The sequence below is a fragment of the Desmodus rotundus genome, chromosome 7 (assembly GCF_022682495.2).
Source record: "Desmodus rotundus isolate HL8 chromosome 7, HLdesRot8A.1, whole genome shotgun sequence".
Taxonomy (NCBI): domain Eukaryota; kingdom Metazoa; phylum Chordata; class Mammalia; order Chiroptera; family Phyllostomidae; genus Desmodus; species Desmodus rotundus.
This window is the reverse complement of record NC_071393.1, coordinates 37,899,485-37,918,386: the sequence shown is the minus strand read 5'-3', so window position 1 is coordinate 37,918,386 and position 18,902 is coordinate 37,899,485. Positions and strand designations below refer to the sequence as shown.

Below are 18,902 nucleotides of genomic sequence, written 5' to 3'. Positions count from 1 at the left end.
CTCCTTTGATCTCCAAGCAGAGTGCTGTCAGTTCCCTCTGCTTCCCTGCTGTGTGCGTGGAGGAAAGTGAAAACACCAATCAAACAGGAACCTCCTTTCACAAGTTCCCATTTCATGGGTCGCAGTCCTGGAGTGTGGGCCAGGCTCTGTTGTTAGCTGCTGCTTTGAAATCCATAGCCAAGATCGCCTGGCGTGAAGCTTTGCGTGTTGGCAAGCCACCTCCAATGAGCTGGATGTTCATTTGGAGCTCAAGGAATAAGACCAGAAGCATCCTAGAATCCGACCTCCTGTGGCTAGTTGGAAGGAAACTGAGGGACCCTCCAGGCCTAACTTTCCAGCGCATGGAGGTGTATATTCTGCAACACTGCAGACGTGGCACATGATCACTCCCCACTCAGCTTTAATGTCATCAATGAGAAGAGGCGTAGTGCCCTGACCTCCGATTGATGACGAGTTCTCATTTGCTGCTTGAGCCAAGTTTATCTCTACAGATCTTCTGACCATTGGCCCTTAATTTTCCCCCATCGGGAGCAAAACCAAATGGGAAATTCCTTCGGATATTTGAAAATCACTCTCGTGTGGGTCTCCTTAGTCTTTTGCAGGTTAAACATTCCGTATCTGTTCAGCTTTCTCTTCTACAAACAGTCTCCAAATCCCTGACCATCTTAGTTTCAGGGCCCAGCTGAAAAACCTGGTATCCTTTTGTTTGTGTGACAAGTATTTGTTGCATGATGTCTGTAGCGAGGCGCTGTGCCAGTCCATACTTCTGAACAGGACAGGGTCTATGGGACTGTTTCTTCCAATTAATTTGGATGTTATGTTTCTATTGATGTAAACAGAGATTACATGAGCTTTTTTTGAAGCCATGTCAAGCTATTGGATTATTTTTGGCCATGATCAACTAAAATGATCCGGGTTTTTTTGTTGTTGTTGAAGGGAACTATTCTCAGCTTAGGTCTTCCCAACCGTGTATTCATGGAATTTATTTTTTGAACCTGAATTAAAGACTTCACATTTATCTCTCTCCAATTCTGTCTTGTTGGTACAACTCATCGTTCCATTCCATTGAAGTCATTGAGATATCTGCTAACTCTTAAATCTTGATTTCATTGTATTAGCTATTTCTCGCAGCGTTGACCGGCATCTCTCCTGTCATTGTGTCCAAGTCTCTTACAGTGGAACAAGACCAGTGACAGAAACATTTCACAAGTTACTAGACACCCCCCGCCCCCTTCCCACAGCGCTCTTTGAGAGCAGGTTTTCAGCCAACTATGTGTCGCCCAGACCGTACTGTCATCTGGTCTGCATTTCTTCATCTTGTCCACAAGAATTTCCTGAGAGGCTGTGCCAGATGCCTTGATTAATCAATGCAACCTGGGGTCTCTGACATTCACAGTTGGCAGTTCCAGTGACCTGCTTCTTGCTCCAGAGGAACAAAGGGAATGGAGCAAACTGGAAAGGGTTCTGTCCTCTGCTGCAGCTCCCTAACCACCCATCTCCTGCGTCCGTCTAGGGGACTGCCAGGTTCACGAAGACATATCTGTTGCCCGACCCCTTGCCCTGGCCCTTTGTCGTCCATAAGCATTATAACCTTGATTAGAATCGACTGTGCTTTCCAGCTACCCTGGGTCCATCCCCGTTTAACCTCGTTTGTCTGCTCCCTACCATACTTAGGTTCTCAGGTTCGTGGATGTTCGTAATTCAAATCACCAAATGTTTGAGTACGTAGTGTACGTTTCCGTGCTAGAGCGTTCATGCCACATCCATACTTTCTAATGCAAGCCATACAACTACACGATCTACCTACACGTGAATCCACGGCAAGCCACCCTGGCCAGCTCTCTTCCACCTTAGGAATTTCTTCAAACACGTGGTGTGCCCACCATCCCAGGCCCAGCCTTGTGTGTAGGGACCTAGGATTTCTCCCACCTTTTTGGCTTTATGCCCTGTCTTGCACATTTTGTTTGGGTCTTAGATTTGGCAGCTAGGTGTAGACGGTCTACTCTGGCCCAGACCTCGTTTCCCACCAGGATATGATTTCCACTGGATCAGTTACCACGAGTAGGATGCACCCTGGCCCACTCCACCCTGGAACCTTCGTCACATGGCCTGTCCTTTACTTGTCAGAAAAATTGGAAAGGCGGTGGGTGGAAAAATGGATGAAAAGGCTGGGTTCCGTTTCCCAACCCAGTACTATTTATTCTCTTAACTTAGAGAAAGTTTATTTCTTTTTATTTTTTGCTGATTCCCAAGCACCATTCTCGATGAGAAGAATAAGAAGGTACTTAATATCGAGGGTAACAGTTCAAGGTAACGGTCTGTCTCTTGGTTTGCAGGCTCATTAAGTTGCGAGCAGCATACGCCGTCCGCTTGCCCTCACTTTTTCATGGAAGATATGGAGCTCTGGTGCTTCTCCCTGGGACACACTCATCGTCTTCCAGCGGAGTCTCCTGGTCTCATCTGGTCATTTCCCCCGTAAAGCTTAAACTTAAAACTCTCCAGATCAGAAATGCCTCGGCCATATTTTCCCCAGTTCTGAGAGATATAAACTGTTTCATTTTTTTCCTTTTTTTTTTTTGAATTTTGTCTTTCCTAGTTTTATTGAGATGTAATTGACAGGTAGTGTTGTGTTCGTTCTAGGTGTGCAACGTGATGATTTGATGTGTGTGTGTGTGTGCTGTGAAATGATCGCCCTAATAAGTTCAGTTAACATCCATCCCCTCACACAGCTACACATTTCTTTCTCATAATGCGAACTTTTGATATCTATTCTCTTAGCCACTTTCAAATACACAGCACACTGTTGTTGGCTGTAGTCACCTAGCTGTACATTACACCTCCGGACTTACTAACCTTGTAACTGGGAGGTTGTACCCCCCAGCTCCCACTCCCTGCCGTCTGGCAACCACTTTCTCTGTTTCTATGAGTTCAGTTTTGTTTTCTAATTCCACACATACATGCGATCATATAGTATTTGCATTTGTCTTTCTCTGTCTGACTTACGTCACTTAGCATAATGCCTTCAAGGTCCATCCATGTTGTCACAAATGGCAGGAATTCCTTTTTTATGGCTGAATAATATTTCACTACATATGCACATATAGTGAAATATATATATATACACACACACACACACACATATATTTATATATATGACATCACATTTTCTTTAGCCATTTACTTGTCAACGGACACTGTCTTGGCTACTGAGAGCAATTCTGCAGTGAGCGCAAGAGTGCAGGGACCCCTTTGAGGTAGCAGTCTCATTACTTGGTATATAGACCCGGAAGTGGAATTGCTAATTACATGGTAGTTCTATTTTCCATATTTAAGGAACCTCCATACTGTTTAGCATTGTGGCTGCACCAGTTTACAGCCCCACCCACAGCGCGCAAGGGTTTCCTTTCCTCCACATCCTCACCAACGCTTTGATCTTTGGTCTTTTAGCTGGCGGCCAGTTTGACAGGACTGAGGCGGTGTCTCATTGTGCTTTGGGTTTGCATTTCCCTGGTGACTGGTGATGTTGAGCATCTTTCCATGTACTTGTTGGCCATTTGTACGTCGTCTTTGAAGAAATGCCTTTAACTGAAGTTCCTCTCTCCGTTTTTTAATCAAACTGGTTTTTTTTACTATTGAGTTGTGTGAGTTCTTTAGGTAATGTGACTATGAATTACTTATCAGATAATATGATTTGCAAATATTTCTCTAATTCCCTAGTTTGCTTTTTTCATTTTGGTGATGGGTTCTTTGCTGTGCAGAAGCTTTTTAGTTTGGTGTAGTCCCTGTTATTTGTTTTTGCTTATATGTTCCTTTACTTCTGGTGCCAAATCCAAAAATAAATGTCACTGCCAAGACTGATGTCAGGGAGCTTACTCTGTGTTTCTTCTAGGAATGAGAGGTACACTCCCTGCCCAAGAATTCGTAGAAACCTGATTCATAAGCCCCACTTAGGTAGCCAGCTACCACTTTCTCATTTCTTCTGTGGTTTTCCAAAACTGTGACTATAAATCGTACCCGGAGATGAAAACACTACCTCTTCCCTCACATCTTTAACTCCCCACCTAGGAAAGTGAATATACGCATTTGAAACCTCAACTTCCATCCCCTACATAGTAAGTGAAAGTGAACATTGGGAGCGTCTCAAGCTGAGGGAAACCTGTCTTTGCGTGTGGCCCTTCCCTGAGCTGCTTTTCTCCTGGTGGGCGAGTGACTTGACCTGGAGAACCCAAACTCTTGGCTCTCGCCTATGAGCTGGGAAATCTGAGCTCTTAGCCACTGAAATTCTTCGCTAAATGAGGCTGTTTATACTCATTTTCAAATGTATTAATCTATTCTTACGTTTCACTTTGAAGAAAACAAGGTTTTTATTAATGGGAGCAGGATCTCCCACAGGATGTTCGGGGCGGCGGCCTCCACCATTACATAATAGTAATAAACAAGCAGGCCCTTTGAACTCCTCCGCAGCTCGGCTCCCGCTGCATCTTGGCTGTGGTCCCACAGTTTGACACTTGCGCTGCAGTTAATTAGGGTGGCCGTGAGAGGTAGACAGGGGCCGAGAAAAGGCAGGATTTAAAAGCTGTTCTTGCTACCTTTTGGGGGGGTTTTAAGCCCTTTCTATGTTGTAAAGCTAAATGATAGATTTATGCTTTATTTTCTCCCTGGCCTCCCTCCTTGGCTTTAAATTTAATGAGCCCAAAGGAAAGAGGACTCATTATTTAAAATCTGGGTGACATGCATTTAAATTTAAGATTTGTATTTGCCCAGACTTTTTATCCCTGCAGCCCAAGTTACCTACGTATAAATCAGACTTCATCAGTTAACATTGTTGGTTTGGGTCTCCCCTGTTGGGAAAAGCTTAATCTAATGGGTTATTTCCCAAAAGTTGCTTTGCTGCTTTCTCTTTTTTGCAAAGCATATGGTATCAACTGGGGTGGGGAGGAGACAGGAAAGAATGCTTTGGGCACTTTCCATGAGTTTTCAGTGCTGACAAAGAGGAGAATGCCTATTCCTGGTATTTATTGGCAATGCCCTGGGGTGGGGGGTAAGTGCCAAAGTCTCCTGTGACACCCCCCACGACTCAGGATGAAATTGGTGCAGAAAAGGGGGCCTGACCTACCCTTCCTTGAGAATGCTAGAAGATATTTCTTATTCCCCCTTTTCTTCCCTTCTTCTAGTTGGACTTGGAGGATAGAGGCCTGTGGCAGAGAAACTGGTCACAGAAACAGGATCAGACCTGGATATGCTACTGATCCTCACTGCCTGCCTGTGCCCCAAGCCCTCCACCTACAGGCCCTCAAAGGTCAAAAAGGTCCTGTCCTTTACCTGCCAGACCTCCCCCTTGTCTGGCCCTGAGACAGAAAACTCTCGGTGGACTCTGAGTTTCCTTGGTCTTCTCCCTCGAGTGTCTGTTCTACGCTCTGGATGCCTCTCAAGTGCTGCTCCTCTGCCATCCCCTGGAAGAGCCACCTTTGCCTCTTGCTCGGATTGCTGCATGGCCTAGAGATGGACCCCCGCTTCCTGCTGGGTCGTCCCTGAGCCGTTCTGTGCTGCAGCCATGGCTACCTTTCCAGAGGGCAACGCCAACCTCAGGCTCTTCTGATGAAACATGGAGAAACTCCAGCCTCATTGCCCTTAAGATGAAATCTTCACCTCCTAACAAGTCTCTAAGACCTTTCATGAGCTGGCCTCCGCTTAGCTCTGGGCCCTCCCCTCTAGTCCTGTCCAGCTTCATCCCGGCTACACGGGACTGGGCAAGAGCTCTCTCGCCTCTGGGCCTCATGCCTGGCAACTTACAGGGCCTTCCTTACCAGAACCTGAAGTGGGTGTTCCCTCTGAGCTCTTGCCCTCACATTTCTAATCCAGTTTACATATTTGGACTATTAATTCAATTTCCCCTTCAAAAAATCTTCTTGAATTCAAATGGAAAGGCATCTCCCATGATGTCCAGAGAATCTGAGACTTGCTTTTTCATGCTTGTCTAGGCCTCTTCTCTTCTACACCTTTATGCTGCCTTGGTTTATATCCTGTTAGCTAAGCCCCAAATCTGTTTCCACACAAAACCACATGGTATGAGTTTATTTTTCAAGAATTGGCTAACTTTACTGAAGATTAAATGATCATGAGAGGTGGCTTTACGTGGTACATCAGAGAGGACAAAGAGTGGTAGGGCAGTTTTGTTGTCCTCAGTATGAGACCTTCCTTCATCTTATTCCTTCCTACTTGGCTTCTATTCCCAAGGTCATCTCACTGTCCAAAATGACTGCTGCAGCTCCAGCCCTTTCACATACATTCCAGCCTGTAAAAAGGGGATATGCTCCCCCTTTAAGAATATTTCCCAGAAGTTGCATGTACCACTTCTGCCCCCATCCTCCTGGCCAGAACTTAGTTACATGGCCACGTGTAGTTACAAGGTAGGTGGGGAAATATAGTCTGTATTCTGGACAGATGTGACCAGCTAATATGTGGAGGTTCTGTTACTATGGAGGAAAGGGAGAATGAATATTGGAGGGCATTCTGCAGACTTGTACACCTATAACAATAAGCATCCATCTTTCCTTGCCCTGCCTAGTTTGACACACGATCAGGCTCCCTTCCCACCTCACCATTGACATGGGATATTTTTCTCAAACACCTACAGCTCATTTCCAAAGAGGATTCTGCTGAAAATATTTTCTCCATCTTACAGATCATGCTAACTTCCGGTGCCTTGCATTGCCAGGCCCCATGCTTCTGTGCCCGTGGGGTTCCTTGGATTGCACGCATGAGCCTGGTCTGCACACACATATCATAGTCTCAGTTGACTTAGATTGCAATTCCAGGTTGACCAGTTCTCCAAAAGCAACAGCGGGTGCACAGGTCAACAGCCATGGTGAACAGTGAAAGAACAATGCAAGATTGTCCTCGGTGTGGCTGCCCCCTATCCCACAGGTTCACAGACACTCACTGGTGGCTGGTTTCAAAGCTGAGAAGCTACTCACCAACTTCTTCTGATAGCCCCCTTCCGGTGAAGTGAGGCACGGATGATATTTCTCTGCGAAACAGCCCCCATATGAATACATTTAGCTGGATATGTATTCAACTGACGCTCAACACATCTGCATCAAATATAGTGTTGGAAGACTTCTCTTTTGGGGGAGGAAGGCAGGAAATAATGTGGTTACCTCCCCCGCCATGATCTCCACTACAGTAATCTTTCTCACCGTTGTGTCCTTCCTCAGTGTTGCACGTGCTGGCGGACACAGCCTCTCCGTGAATATCTGCCAGTGGGTAGGTGAATGAACACCGTGTTCTAAATGATGAAGGCACAAAGGTAACTGAACCAGGTCTTTGGCTTCACAGAGCTCAGCATCTAGCGAGGAAAGCTAACATAAGCAAGTACATTACAGAGAAAGTCCTACAGTAGAAGTATAGGCTCAGTGTCAAAGTAGCGGAGATGATGCACCGGAGCTGGGTTTTCACGTACGAATAGGAGTTCGTGTGGCCTATGAAAGTGGAGACAGAGATGTTACAGGCAGAGAACAACTTAGACAAAGGTCTGAAAAAGGCTTGAAACAACCTCTCAGCTTTAGGCAAGAGCTATGAGAGTACCCCTAACCTAAAGACCTCATAGTATTTCAAGTAATTTTTTTGTAAAATTAAACTTTTTATTTTTTTCTAAAAGTGATTCATAAGTGCTGCTAATTTCTCAAAAGCAAGAGCTCTGACAAAATAAAATTCATTAATACACACCACAGAATGTGGTTACCAGAGGGGACGGGGGTGGGGAGAGGAGGAACAGGGTGGAGGGGGTCGAATACACGGTAATGGAAGGAAGCCGGCCTTTGAATCGTGAGTACGCAATAGAGTATACGGACTGTTAAGATACTGTGCACCTGAAGTTTATAATAGGCAATGTTCTTAACCAGTGTTCCCTCAATACACTTAATTTTTTTTAAGTCAGAGCTTCAATGTAGAATGAGGGTTTGCATCCAAAGATAATGGAACAGGATTTGGTAATTGGTTAGAGCTTATCCACTCCCTACCCAAGGGGGCACCAGTAAAACTGAAAACGTAGGTTTCTGTCCTCGGGGTTGACTCCTTGGAGCCGCGCAAATGCTGCACTTCCGTAACCCCAACAGAAAGGTCTGTTAAAGCCCGATCGACAGCCACAGCTAGAAAATAACAATTACTGACATTGATAGACAGAGTGCTGGGCGCTGTTCTAAACGTTTTATGTGTATCGATTAATTTTCACAATAACCTTATTGGGCAGATGCTAGTATTGTCCCCACTGCGTAGAGGAGAAAGCCGAGTCACACAATTCAGTCACCTGTTCAAGGTCACTTAGCTAATAAGCGACTGAGTGAGGACTTTAAGCTGTTACACAGGTCAAAAGTTGGGCAGTGGGTTTACAGTCATCAGGCTGTTTATTTTATTTTATTTTGTTTTTGTTTTTGAGCTTTTTAGCTAAGCAAAGAAAATATCCATGAGGCAAAACCAGAAAGAACTCGCTGGTCTGGGGTCTGCAGAGCATTCCGTTGCCCTCTCCTGCTGTGGGCCCCTCTGCAGCACGGCTCCCGTCCCTGGCTACAGCCTCTGTGGCTCGTCCCCGTCCCCACCGCATCACAGCTGCCCCCAAAGAACATGAGCACACTGGCCCTCTGCATGGTATGATGCAGAACGAGGGACCAGGGCAAGCAGGTACATAGAGGAGGGGCAGGTGACAGTTTCCAGAATATTCTTACAGGAGGCCCTGCCTCCCTTTGTGATAGTAAATGTGCTTGCTTCCTTCTGTTTCATTCCGTGAGAGTGCTTCGCCCTCAGCTCTCCGATGGCCCAGCTCGAGGCGGCCTCCGGAGTCTCACGAGTGCTCCTCTGAGGCCTCCTAGCCCACTGTGCCCGGTTCCCCCCATTGCTCCTGCCCCTGCCTCTTTGTGACCTGTCAGATATTTGTCTTTTGCAATGTGACCGGAGAAGTGTAGTCTAGTGCTCCGGGGCAAACACCTGGGTTCCTACCCTGGCTCAGCCACACACCATAGCTGAATCCCCCCAGCTATTTGTTCCTCAGTTCCCTTATTTAGAAAATAGGTTGTTACAAAACCTTCCTTGCAGGGTCGTCAGGAAGACTCAAGTATGATACTTCACAGTGCTCGGTGGCTGTGAGAGCCCCCTGCGCAGTGGGTCAGAGCCTGGGCCCCAGGGTCGCACGGTGGGTTGGAATCCCAGCCTGGTCACCATCTTTACAGCTACCGGGTGACCGTGTGGCTCACCCGTCTCAGTAACAAGGAAATGCATACTAGTTGTAGCCACGTCATATGACTGTTGTTTCATTCTTACAAACTTAACACAGTCAAGTGCTCAGCACGCTGTCTGGCACACACTAGGTGTTCAACAAATACCACTATTGTTTGTCATTGGTTATGTTATCCCCACCAGCTGGAGTTAATCCATTCTGGACTAATCCTCCCAAGTGTCTGTGAAAGGCCCATCTGAGTGGAGATCTTTTCTAACAGGCTCAGACCAGCCCTGCAAGTCCTCAGTCTGTTCTCAGACGAGTTAGCACCTCCCCAGTGGAAGGTTTCTGTGCTTTTCTTTGCGGACAAAGGCTTGGCTACCCTAATGGGCAGAGTTCCACAGCAGACAGACTAGGATTGTCTCCCTGAAGAATTCTCCTTCATTCCAAGATGAATGTTCCAGAAACAATTCTCTCTGGGTGCACCTTTGAAGTCTTGCTCACTGACCCGCTTGGAAACAGGCATCTTGATTTTAAGAAAGGTTGATTGTATAGGAGGTTGACTGGATGTTATTCTCATAAAGCATATGTCATCTTAATTGAAACTGTGTGAGTGGTAAACTTTGCATTCTAAATTAAGAAAACCGGCATTGGGAGGAAATGGGACCTTTGAAACAGTGGGAGGTGGTGTGAGTGTTTTCCACAGCCCTGGTGGGGAGGGTGCCTGGTCTTGCTGGCCAGCTGGTTGCAGGCGCTCTTACCTGCTGAGGTCTGTTTTAAATTGTGTGTTTTTAGGGTTGGTTCTTGTGTGCTTGTTTGTTTCCTAATGTCACCTAATCTTTTCACCGTTTTTACGGACTGTATTCAACTTTGTGAATCATAACCAGTTTTTACATCATTCAGTATCATCATAAGAGCCACAGCCTTTTCTCTAGGCCCTGCCCCAGCTGGGAGTGTGGACTACATTACTCAGAGTCATTGTGTCTGGGTTCTCAAATCCACAAGGCAACCTGTTGGTACATTACTATTTTCTCTAATAATAGTAGCAGCTTCAGCAGCAATCCTGATATGCTCATACCCCTGTAACAAGGCGGGGGGAGGTCTCACCACTGTGCCCCCAGTTCTACATAGAGAGGAGAGGTAGGGAGCATTCCTTCCTATTGCCACAGCTTCTGGGGGCAGAGGAGAGGTGTCAGGGACCCTGTTTTAGGGGGCTGTCAAAAGGGAGGGATGTGGGGTCCTGGGGGAGTTGGAATGGGGCCAGCACCATGCACAGAGACACACAGCTGGGACGCTCTCCCTTACGAGCCCAGTCCCACCCACCCCAGGGTCTGCGTGGTAGTTTTCGGAGCTTCCCCGGGTGGTGCAAATGTGCAGCCAGGAGGAAGCCCACCCCAGTGTGGTCCCTGAGTGCAGGCCATGTGAGCTGACTCAGGGTGGCCTCTGGTCCACTCACGGGCCCTGCTGGTGCCGGACCTTTCTGGGCTGTGTCTTGATGCTAACTGTTCCTCTTTGTGTGGTTCTCTGGCCAGATGCATCCGCCATGCCTCTTGACTCTCTCCGCACTCACGCTTTGCCCACTCACGGAGTCCCAGTGCCCCGGAGGCAAAGGCACCCTTGTGTGCAGCCTCTCATGTCCCCACAGGGGCACTCTGCACCATTCGAACATAGATGGCAGTGTCACGGCTCACACTCTTCGGCATTTGCTGTTTTTTTTCTTGCTCACTCCTGCAGAGTTCTCGTTGGCTTCACGCAACCAATCCACTGTTGGACCGTATTGTCTTCCTCTTGCCCCTCCAGACCCTTCAGCCAATGAATGGGAAGCCCAACATGAGACAGGAAGGAAGGAGAGTGAGGTTGGAGTATTTATTCCCTTGTCTTGTTCCTTACAAGGTCAGCTTAGGTGATTTCTCTACATGATCATCTCATTCCAGGTTCCAGCAGTCTGTCCCTCCCCTCATCCCGTTGGGCCTGAGGGCTTACCCTTCACTCTAGCTAGTCCTAGGTTACCTCACTATTCAAGTGATTCTCAAAGTACAGTGCTGGGCCAGTGATATCAGCCTCACCAGGGGACTTAGAAATGCAGATGCCCGACCCACCCAGACCCGTGGACTCGACAGTCAGGAGAGGGGCCCGGCCGCCTGGGTGCTGACAGGCCCTCCAGGTGACTCTGACGTGCACGCAAGTGTGAGGACCACCGACCCACTGTGCCGTCCCACGGTCCTACCCACAACATTGCCAACGGTCCCTTTATTAAGTCCTCCTCGGACTGCCACTGTTTGAACCAGCCGTCTGTTTTTTCTTGGGAACTTACCTGGTGCGCCTGTTGATGGGCACTTAGGTTTGCCATTCCACTCAATGGCGACCTTTGTTACAGATCTCTGCGCGTATATTTGAGTTTATAAGCAGAGTGAATTCTTTGAAGTAGCAGGTCTGAGTTAAGGAGAATATGCATTTCAAAGTCTGACAGATATTGTCACACTGTTCCCCAAAGTGGTTGCCCCAACTTACTGTTATCTAAGCTGGTCGTGGCTGTTTCACCTGGTGTTACCTTTCCGTTGACTGTTAATTAACCAAGGAGAGGCAGCACGTTCGGGTCGTGTGTCTCAGACCTGGATGCACGCTGGTCACATGAGGGTCTTGTTAAAATGCAGATGTGGATTTGGGAGGCCATAGGGGGGCCTGAGAGTCTGCATTTTTAACAAGCTCCCAGGTGATGCTGTCTGTGCTGGTCCCGAGTAATGAGAGATTAGAGAGTAAGCATAAAGAAATGGCCAACAGATGGGCTTTGGGTTCAGATCTCCACTCAGCCATTTCCTAACTGAATTTCCACAAGTTTCTTCATCTCTAAAATGGGAATTGGATCATACTGTTTGACTATGATCACACATAAGGCAATGCATGCGTATGAAATACTCAGCAAAGGGCTGGACACATCACTGACACTCCACCAATGGTAGCTCTGATTATAGTTGGCCCCATCCCCCATGTGGTTCTGATGGTTATTTGCCCTACTCCTCAGCTGCTCCTGATACTCAGCTGCCCTTAGCTTCCCTCAAACAGCGTCCAGTGTCCCAGACTGGCAGCTGCTACTTGTCTTTAAGGCAGTCCCCACGTCCAAAGCGGTTGCCAGGACCTCGTACTAGTCTCCCTTAGCCCTTCTTATAGAGGACCTTGTGGCAGACTCATTGCCAAGCCATCTGCTGAGCAGTGGATCCGCTCGTTCCAGAACCATCTGAGACATTGGCTCTTAGGAAAGTGAGCCTTAGGAAGCACCAGCTGCCCTGTCAGTCCCCAGGCAGCTGTCAAACCTTCCTTTTCGTTAGGATGGTCTTACTTCTGATGAAACTTTCAGGAAGGTCTGAGACCCTTCTTTTATCTAGGGTGAACTCCCGGGGGCACCCTCCCATTTAGAGTAGGGGGTAGAGACCCCCACTTCCTCCCAGCAGTATCTAAACTCAGGTTTCTGAGCAAGTTGGCCATGCCCACTCTTGTCTGCATGTATCACCCATGGTCCGTGGGGACGTATGTGCAAATCATTCCCTAGAGCAGCTCTGTTCACTAAGATGAACATGCAAATGGTGCGTAACATAGTACATTTCAAACACCAGCGCTGTGACATCGCGGCATTGCAAAGATGCTTCAGACCTGCACCAAGCCAGCTGGCCCCCACGGGACGGTACCCCATTCTTCACTGGGGACCTGATTGGAACAAGAGCAGGCAGCTTGTAAAGCCGTGAGCATCTGTGCACCTAGGAAAACAGTGTTGAGAAGTTGTCCTGAGAGGTCCAGAGGTGGAGGGCGGGGTGTGCTGCCCTGAAGACCCCCAGCCTTGACTTCGCGTCCCGGCACTGAAGGCCGCTCTCCCGGAGGGCAGTTAAAGTTTCAGGAGTGAGATCAGTGACATGGAGGCCATGTGGGGAGCCTCCCGCTGCACGTTACGGAAAAAGAAATAAAAGCTTCCGCTTCCTCCTCTTTTTGAGCAACTCTCTTACCTGTGGGTCCTCAGCCCCTCCATTTCCACCCGCAGCTGTGTTGAATCTCCCCCTTGCTTCAGCTTCCACCTTCACACTGGCGACTGCAGTCTTCAGCAGCAGCCCAGATCTCCCTGCCGATTTCCCACCCTACCCTGCGTCTCCAGCTGGACGTCCCTCCATAGCCTGCCGTCGGCACCCTGAAATCTGTCCCCCTCATCCACTTCCCCAAACCTGCTCCTCTTTCTGCATTTCCCACTCCCAAGAAAGTCTTTGTGTGAAGACAGCATTTTGTAGCTTAAAAAGTGATTACAAACAATCATTCTCCGTGCTCATGAGTCTGTCTCCGGATCAGGTGCAACGTGTGCCCAGGTCAAATTGTTCTGGTCTCCAGGGAAACGGGGAGGGGCTTATGCCCTCAGCCTGCCTGGGCTGTGTATAAGCCCTGTGAAAGAGCTAGCCCTCTCTGTGCAGCGTAATCCTTCAAGACCTTGCTCATTACATTCCACAGCAGCCTCTTCATGAGGACCCAAGGGAGAAACTTCCCCCAGGTTTAGCTGAGCAAAATTAACTGTCTTCATCCTGAGCAAGCAGGCTACTCTGGTCCCGCGAAGCCTGTGTCACGTTACTGCAGAAAGCTCTGCGCCGACCTCCAGCAAGGACACAAGAAGGCACGTGTTGTCTGCCCACACCACTCCGGGCTTCATTGTGTTTCTGCCTCCTTAGTTTAATTTACATGAGCTCGTATTGTTGCATATATTTATTTAAGCCCCCCTGTAAGACAGGTTATAGAATATAAAGAATTATACCCTCCATCCTCTTGTTTTTATAAAGGAACACTCATGTACAGTATCTGTAGAGATATATTTATTAAGTAGAAAGATGCAACTTGTAGTAGAGAACATGATTTGGTGAATTCTACCCAAAGAATGCATTAAATAGTAACAAAATCAAAGTAACAGCAGTTTTAGTAACCTGTCATAACATAGTGCAGCATTGTCAAGAGAGGTTTAGATCTTGAATGTCAACTGGAAAGAATTTCAGTTGTAGGTAGCAACCAAAATTCAAGTCATTTTTATGTGATTTAAAACATACGCCCTCACTATCATTAGGTAACATGTAACAACAAATATTTTCTGATAATGGGAGGTCCCTGGCAACCAAATGAGAGATTGCAAGGGACACCCACCGCCTGGGCCTTCCTCCAGACCCTGGGCAGTGGCGGGGTCCTCAGAGAGCCTGTTCCTCCCAGGGCCCCCTGACGGGCCGTTACAGAAAGGTTACCCGAGATGAAAGTTTCTGTCACTTTTCTGCAGGCAATCAGGTCTTTAATATTTCCTGAGACCACAGGTCTGCTTCGTGTCTTGTAACTGAAACAACCATAATCCTTAACACCAGAGAGCGGGGGGCGGGCCCTGGTGCTGTGGTGGCGACCCGGGGCACAGGAACACCTGCGGGAAAATCAGGCAGAACGTTTTTTGCAAGCTGTGTCTGGGATCTGTAAGTGCTAAGCTGATCACTGGCAGATTTTTTTTTTTTTTGGTTGCGTGTTTTCAATGACTCCCCTGCCCCTCAGGACTCGGTGGACGTATTTCACGCACAGATTCCCAGTAGACTAGGGTACCGTTCTCCGTGTCCTCTTGTCCGTGGTGTTTATTGTGCTCACAGCGTCTGTTTCTGATACCAAACAGTCCTTTTAATTGGGTAAGCTTTCTCTTTCCCTGTGCTAATCAAATTATTTTTTTTTATTAGAGTCTGCACTTTCCTAATCCTTGCTTCTGGATTGAGGATTTTATGGGTAGATCAAGGAGAAATCATCCAGAGTGAGAGGTGGGGAAGAAGGTTGACTTGAGCTTTGGGAAATTGTATGAGGACTGATTCACAGATATGCTCCTCAAAATCTGAAACAAAGACTTTGTTAGTTGATGTAAGAAACAGACAAATTTGGGGAACAAAAGGCTAGGCTGTTTTGGGCATGTTGAAGGTAATTTGATTTAATTTTTGCAACATACTGCAGCTGTCAGTTGCCAGATTTAAAAAAAACCAAAACATACCTGTAACTCTTCAGGAGAAGAAAATAACTTGTTTTTCCTTTTTTTTTTATTGTTGTTCAAGTACAGTTGTCTCCATTTTCCCCCCACCCCCCACCCCCACCCCCACCTCCTACCCTCACGAGATCCTACCCTCCTTTGGCTTTGTCTGTGTGTCCTTTGTACGTAACTTTTTTCTTATCGAAGGTCAATGATACCTGGCAAATTAAGGCGGAAGTCTATACATTTTAATTATTTTCCTAAATGATATAACTTTATTATTTTCATTGACTTAAAATTGCTATAAGCTTATTTTTAATATAAAAAAAGCTATTTATAAGGAAGAAAGTGAAAATATTTACATTCTTACCACTCATTGGGAAACACTGCCAACATTTGGTACATTTCTTCCCGGGCTCTTTCCTCTACATGTAAACACATATATATATAACTTAAGATATGATTACACTACACATACATGTTTATAACTTGCTTCTTTCTTAATATATCTTAGATATTTTCCATGTCAATAAGTGTGTAGATCACTATCATTAATTATGACTGTTTAAAACTCCGTTATAAGTATCACGATTTGTTAAATTCCTTACTTTTGGACATTCTAGTTTTGCATCAGTCAATTGTGGTCATGCTAATGCTGCATCAGAGACAACAACAAAATCTCAGTGCCGTACAGGAGTCAGCTTTTCACCTCTTGCTCAGGAGCGTGCAGAACGGCAGGGTGGCCGTGAAGCACAGTGAGGTGGGTGGGGATGCTCTGCTCCCCGAGCCTCCCATCCCCTCCCAGGTTCTCATCCTGCAGCGCCTAGCGTTGCATGTCCTTCTCATGGTGATGAGAAAAAATGGACAGACGGTTTTCAAGCATTGGGTGGCATCCTGGTCTCCAGTGTTCCATTGGTCACAGTAAGTCGTATGGCCCAGCCTGAAGTTAGGGAGCAGGACATTCTCTGGGTCCACAGAGAGGGACATAGTGAAGAGGAAATACTTCCAAACACGGATCTCATCTACTGTAGGTTGTCCCCATTCTCATTCTTTTTCTCGGTATTGTAAGCATTGGCACGAACACTCCTATACAGTCTGCACACCCGGTTGATTTTTTTTTTTTTTAGGATAAACTCACAGAAATGAAATTTGGTCAAAGGCCTAAGGGTGTATAAGTTTGGAATTTTATACATGTGACCAGACTGCCCTTGTTTAGCTTGTTTTAAAACAAAACAGTTGTCCAGGAATGATTTTTTACTGATATCTAAAATTGTTTTCTGAAGATTGGTACGACCACTGTGGAAAACAGTATGGAATTTCCTCAGAAAACTAAAAATGGAACTGCCTTTTGACCCGGCAATTCCACTGCTAGGATTATACCCTAAGAACCCTGAAACACCAATCCAAAAGAACCTATGCACCCCAATGTTCGTAACAGCACAATTTACAATAGCCAAGTGCTGGAAGCAACCTAAGTGCCCATCAGCAAATGAATGGATCAAAAAACTATGGTACATTTACACAATGGAATTCTATGCAGCAGAAAGAAAGAAGGAGCTCCTACCCTTCATGACAGCATAGATGGATCTGGAGAGCATTATGCTAAGTGAAATAAGCCAGGTGGTGAGGGACAAATACCATATGATCTCACCTTTAACTGGAACATAATCAACAGAAGAAAAAAGCAAACAAAACATAACCAGAGACAGTGAAATTAAGAACAATCTGACAGTACCCAGAGGGGAGGTGGGAGGGGATAGTGGTGCGGAGCGGGGAAGGGTTTTCAGGAGCAACTATAAAGGGGGTTGGACAAAACATAGACAAAACCAAGGTGAGGGTGGAAGCAGCGGAGGGAGGTGGGGATGGCTGGGGTGTGGAGGGAGTGATGGGGGCAGTAAATGCAGACAACTGTACTTCAACAACAATAAAATAATTTTTAATAAAACAAAATAAAATAAAAATTGTTGTTATCCCCCCAAAATAAAAAAAAATTGTTTTCAGGCAGAAAAAGGAGGATATTTACTAAGTCAAAAAACAAACAACAAAAAAAATAAACCTGTATGTGATTGAGGGGAAAAAAATTTCTAATGACAAATTTTGGTCTTAAATGTAACCTTTAGACTTTGTGAAATAAGAAGTCCCAATTAGTTCTCAAAGACCCGGGATAAGGTAATCTGATGGCTTTGAAATACCGTAGTATTTGGCTCCTATGAAAGGGTACTGACAGATACCTCTTAGCTTCCAAGTATATTTATAAAATCTGAATTACTCCTCCACATAAAACCTGCATATAAGAACTTGAGAATTCCTAAGAAATTTTAAAAAATTTAAATAAGCATTAAGGTTCGAAAACATAAGCAGACCAATTCTTTCACAGCATAGCCAGGGTTTTTCTAAGTAGCTAAGGACCTTCCCTGACCTCCAAAGAGCAGAGAGAATGGTTTTCTCTGATATGCGCAGCCCAGATAAAAGAGGCAAAAGTTTCTTTTCCTTACTCTTTCATTTTTTTCTCTCTCTTCTCCCCTTCCCTGGCTTTTTGTTCCTCTCCCTACCTCACTTTAGCCTCCATCTTTCTTTCATTCATTGGGCCTTTGAGTCTTTTCATTTCCAAGGAAATAAGGGAGGCAAGAAGGAGGAAGGGGAAAGGAAAAATGCATATGCATTGTATGCGCCCAAATGATAGAACGAGCATTATTTTCTCGCCTCAGTAATTCAGTCTTTCAGTCTGTGGGCATTTATGCGAACGCTGTGATTTCTAACGAATGTTTTGGGTGAACTCCCGGAAGTGCGTGGTAAGAAGGTAGGGATTGTTGGTGTGTTTCCAGCCATTCCTCGAAAACACATTCCTTTAGCTTTTAAAACCGGAAAAACGGCCCAGAACCAAAAGTGCCTTCCCAAAGGTCCAACATCAACATGGGTTGAAAAATGATCCCTTCCCTTCTGAACATACTTTGATCACAAAAGGGCCGTATTATTTAGCAATGTGTTTGGCTCCAAGTAACTGTAAGCAACTTAGAGTGGCTAAAACAGAGAGGGATTTATTTTCATCTCATAACACAAAGTCCACAGGTGGTCACTAGATGGCTGCTGTCGCTCCAACCACCGCATCTGAATTCAAGGCAGAAAGAAAGGCAGAAAGGGCAGTACCATAACTTTTATCTGGAAATCAAAACGTTCCCCAAACTGCCACCCCTCCCCACCCCAGCCGAGCTCAACTTACATCTCATTGGCCAGAACTGTTGGCATGCCCATCCCTCGCTATGGGAGGGACTGGGAAAATGAATATTTTTGAGGAAGACATTTTAAAGAGGTGGGGGTGAGCATAGGTGTTGGATTGCCAGTAAAAATATCTTAACAAGGAATACAAAATACTAAAGCATCATCCATGGATACAGAGGGACCCAAAGAGGGGAGACATACAGGTCAAGTCAGGCTGACTGCGGCCTTGAGACCCTGAGTCTGCTTGCACAGGATCCAGTGCCTCAGTCCTTCCCCGGTGCCTTCTTCCTACACTTTCCCCAGCTTTATCTGTGCGAATATATGTAAATGTACGGCTTGTATCTTATTTGATGTGTTGGTATCCTACTGGATCAAATATTTCTAATTACTAATATTGAGGCATATTGGCTTTTGGCAGGCATTTTATTTAGGTGAGGGTAAATTTCTTAAATTTGGTCAAGTGGGGTG

The 18,902-nt window shown here is 46.2% G+C and overlaps 1 protein-coding gene across 3 annotated transcripts in view; it reads left to right on the top strand.

Moving 5' to 3' along the window:
- The window catches only part of THSD4 (thrombospondin type 1 domain containing 4), a 547,394-nt gene that overhangs the window by 278,591 nt on the left and 249,901 nt on the right, over positions 1–18,902 (top strand). The window lies entirely within an intron of this gene.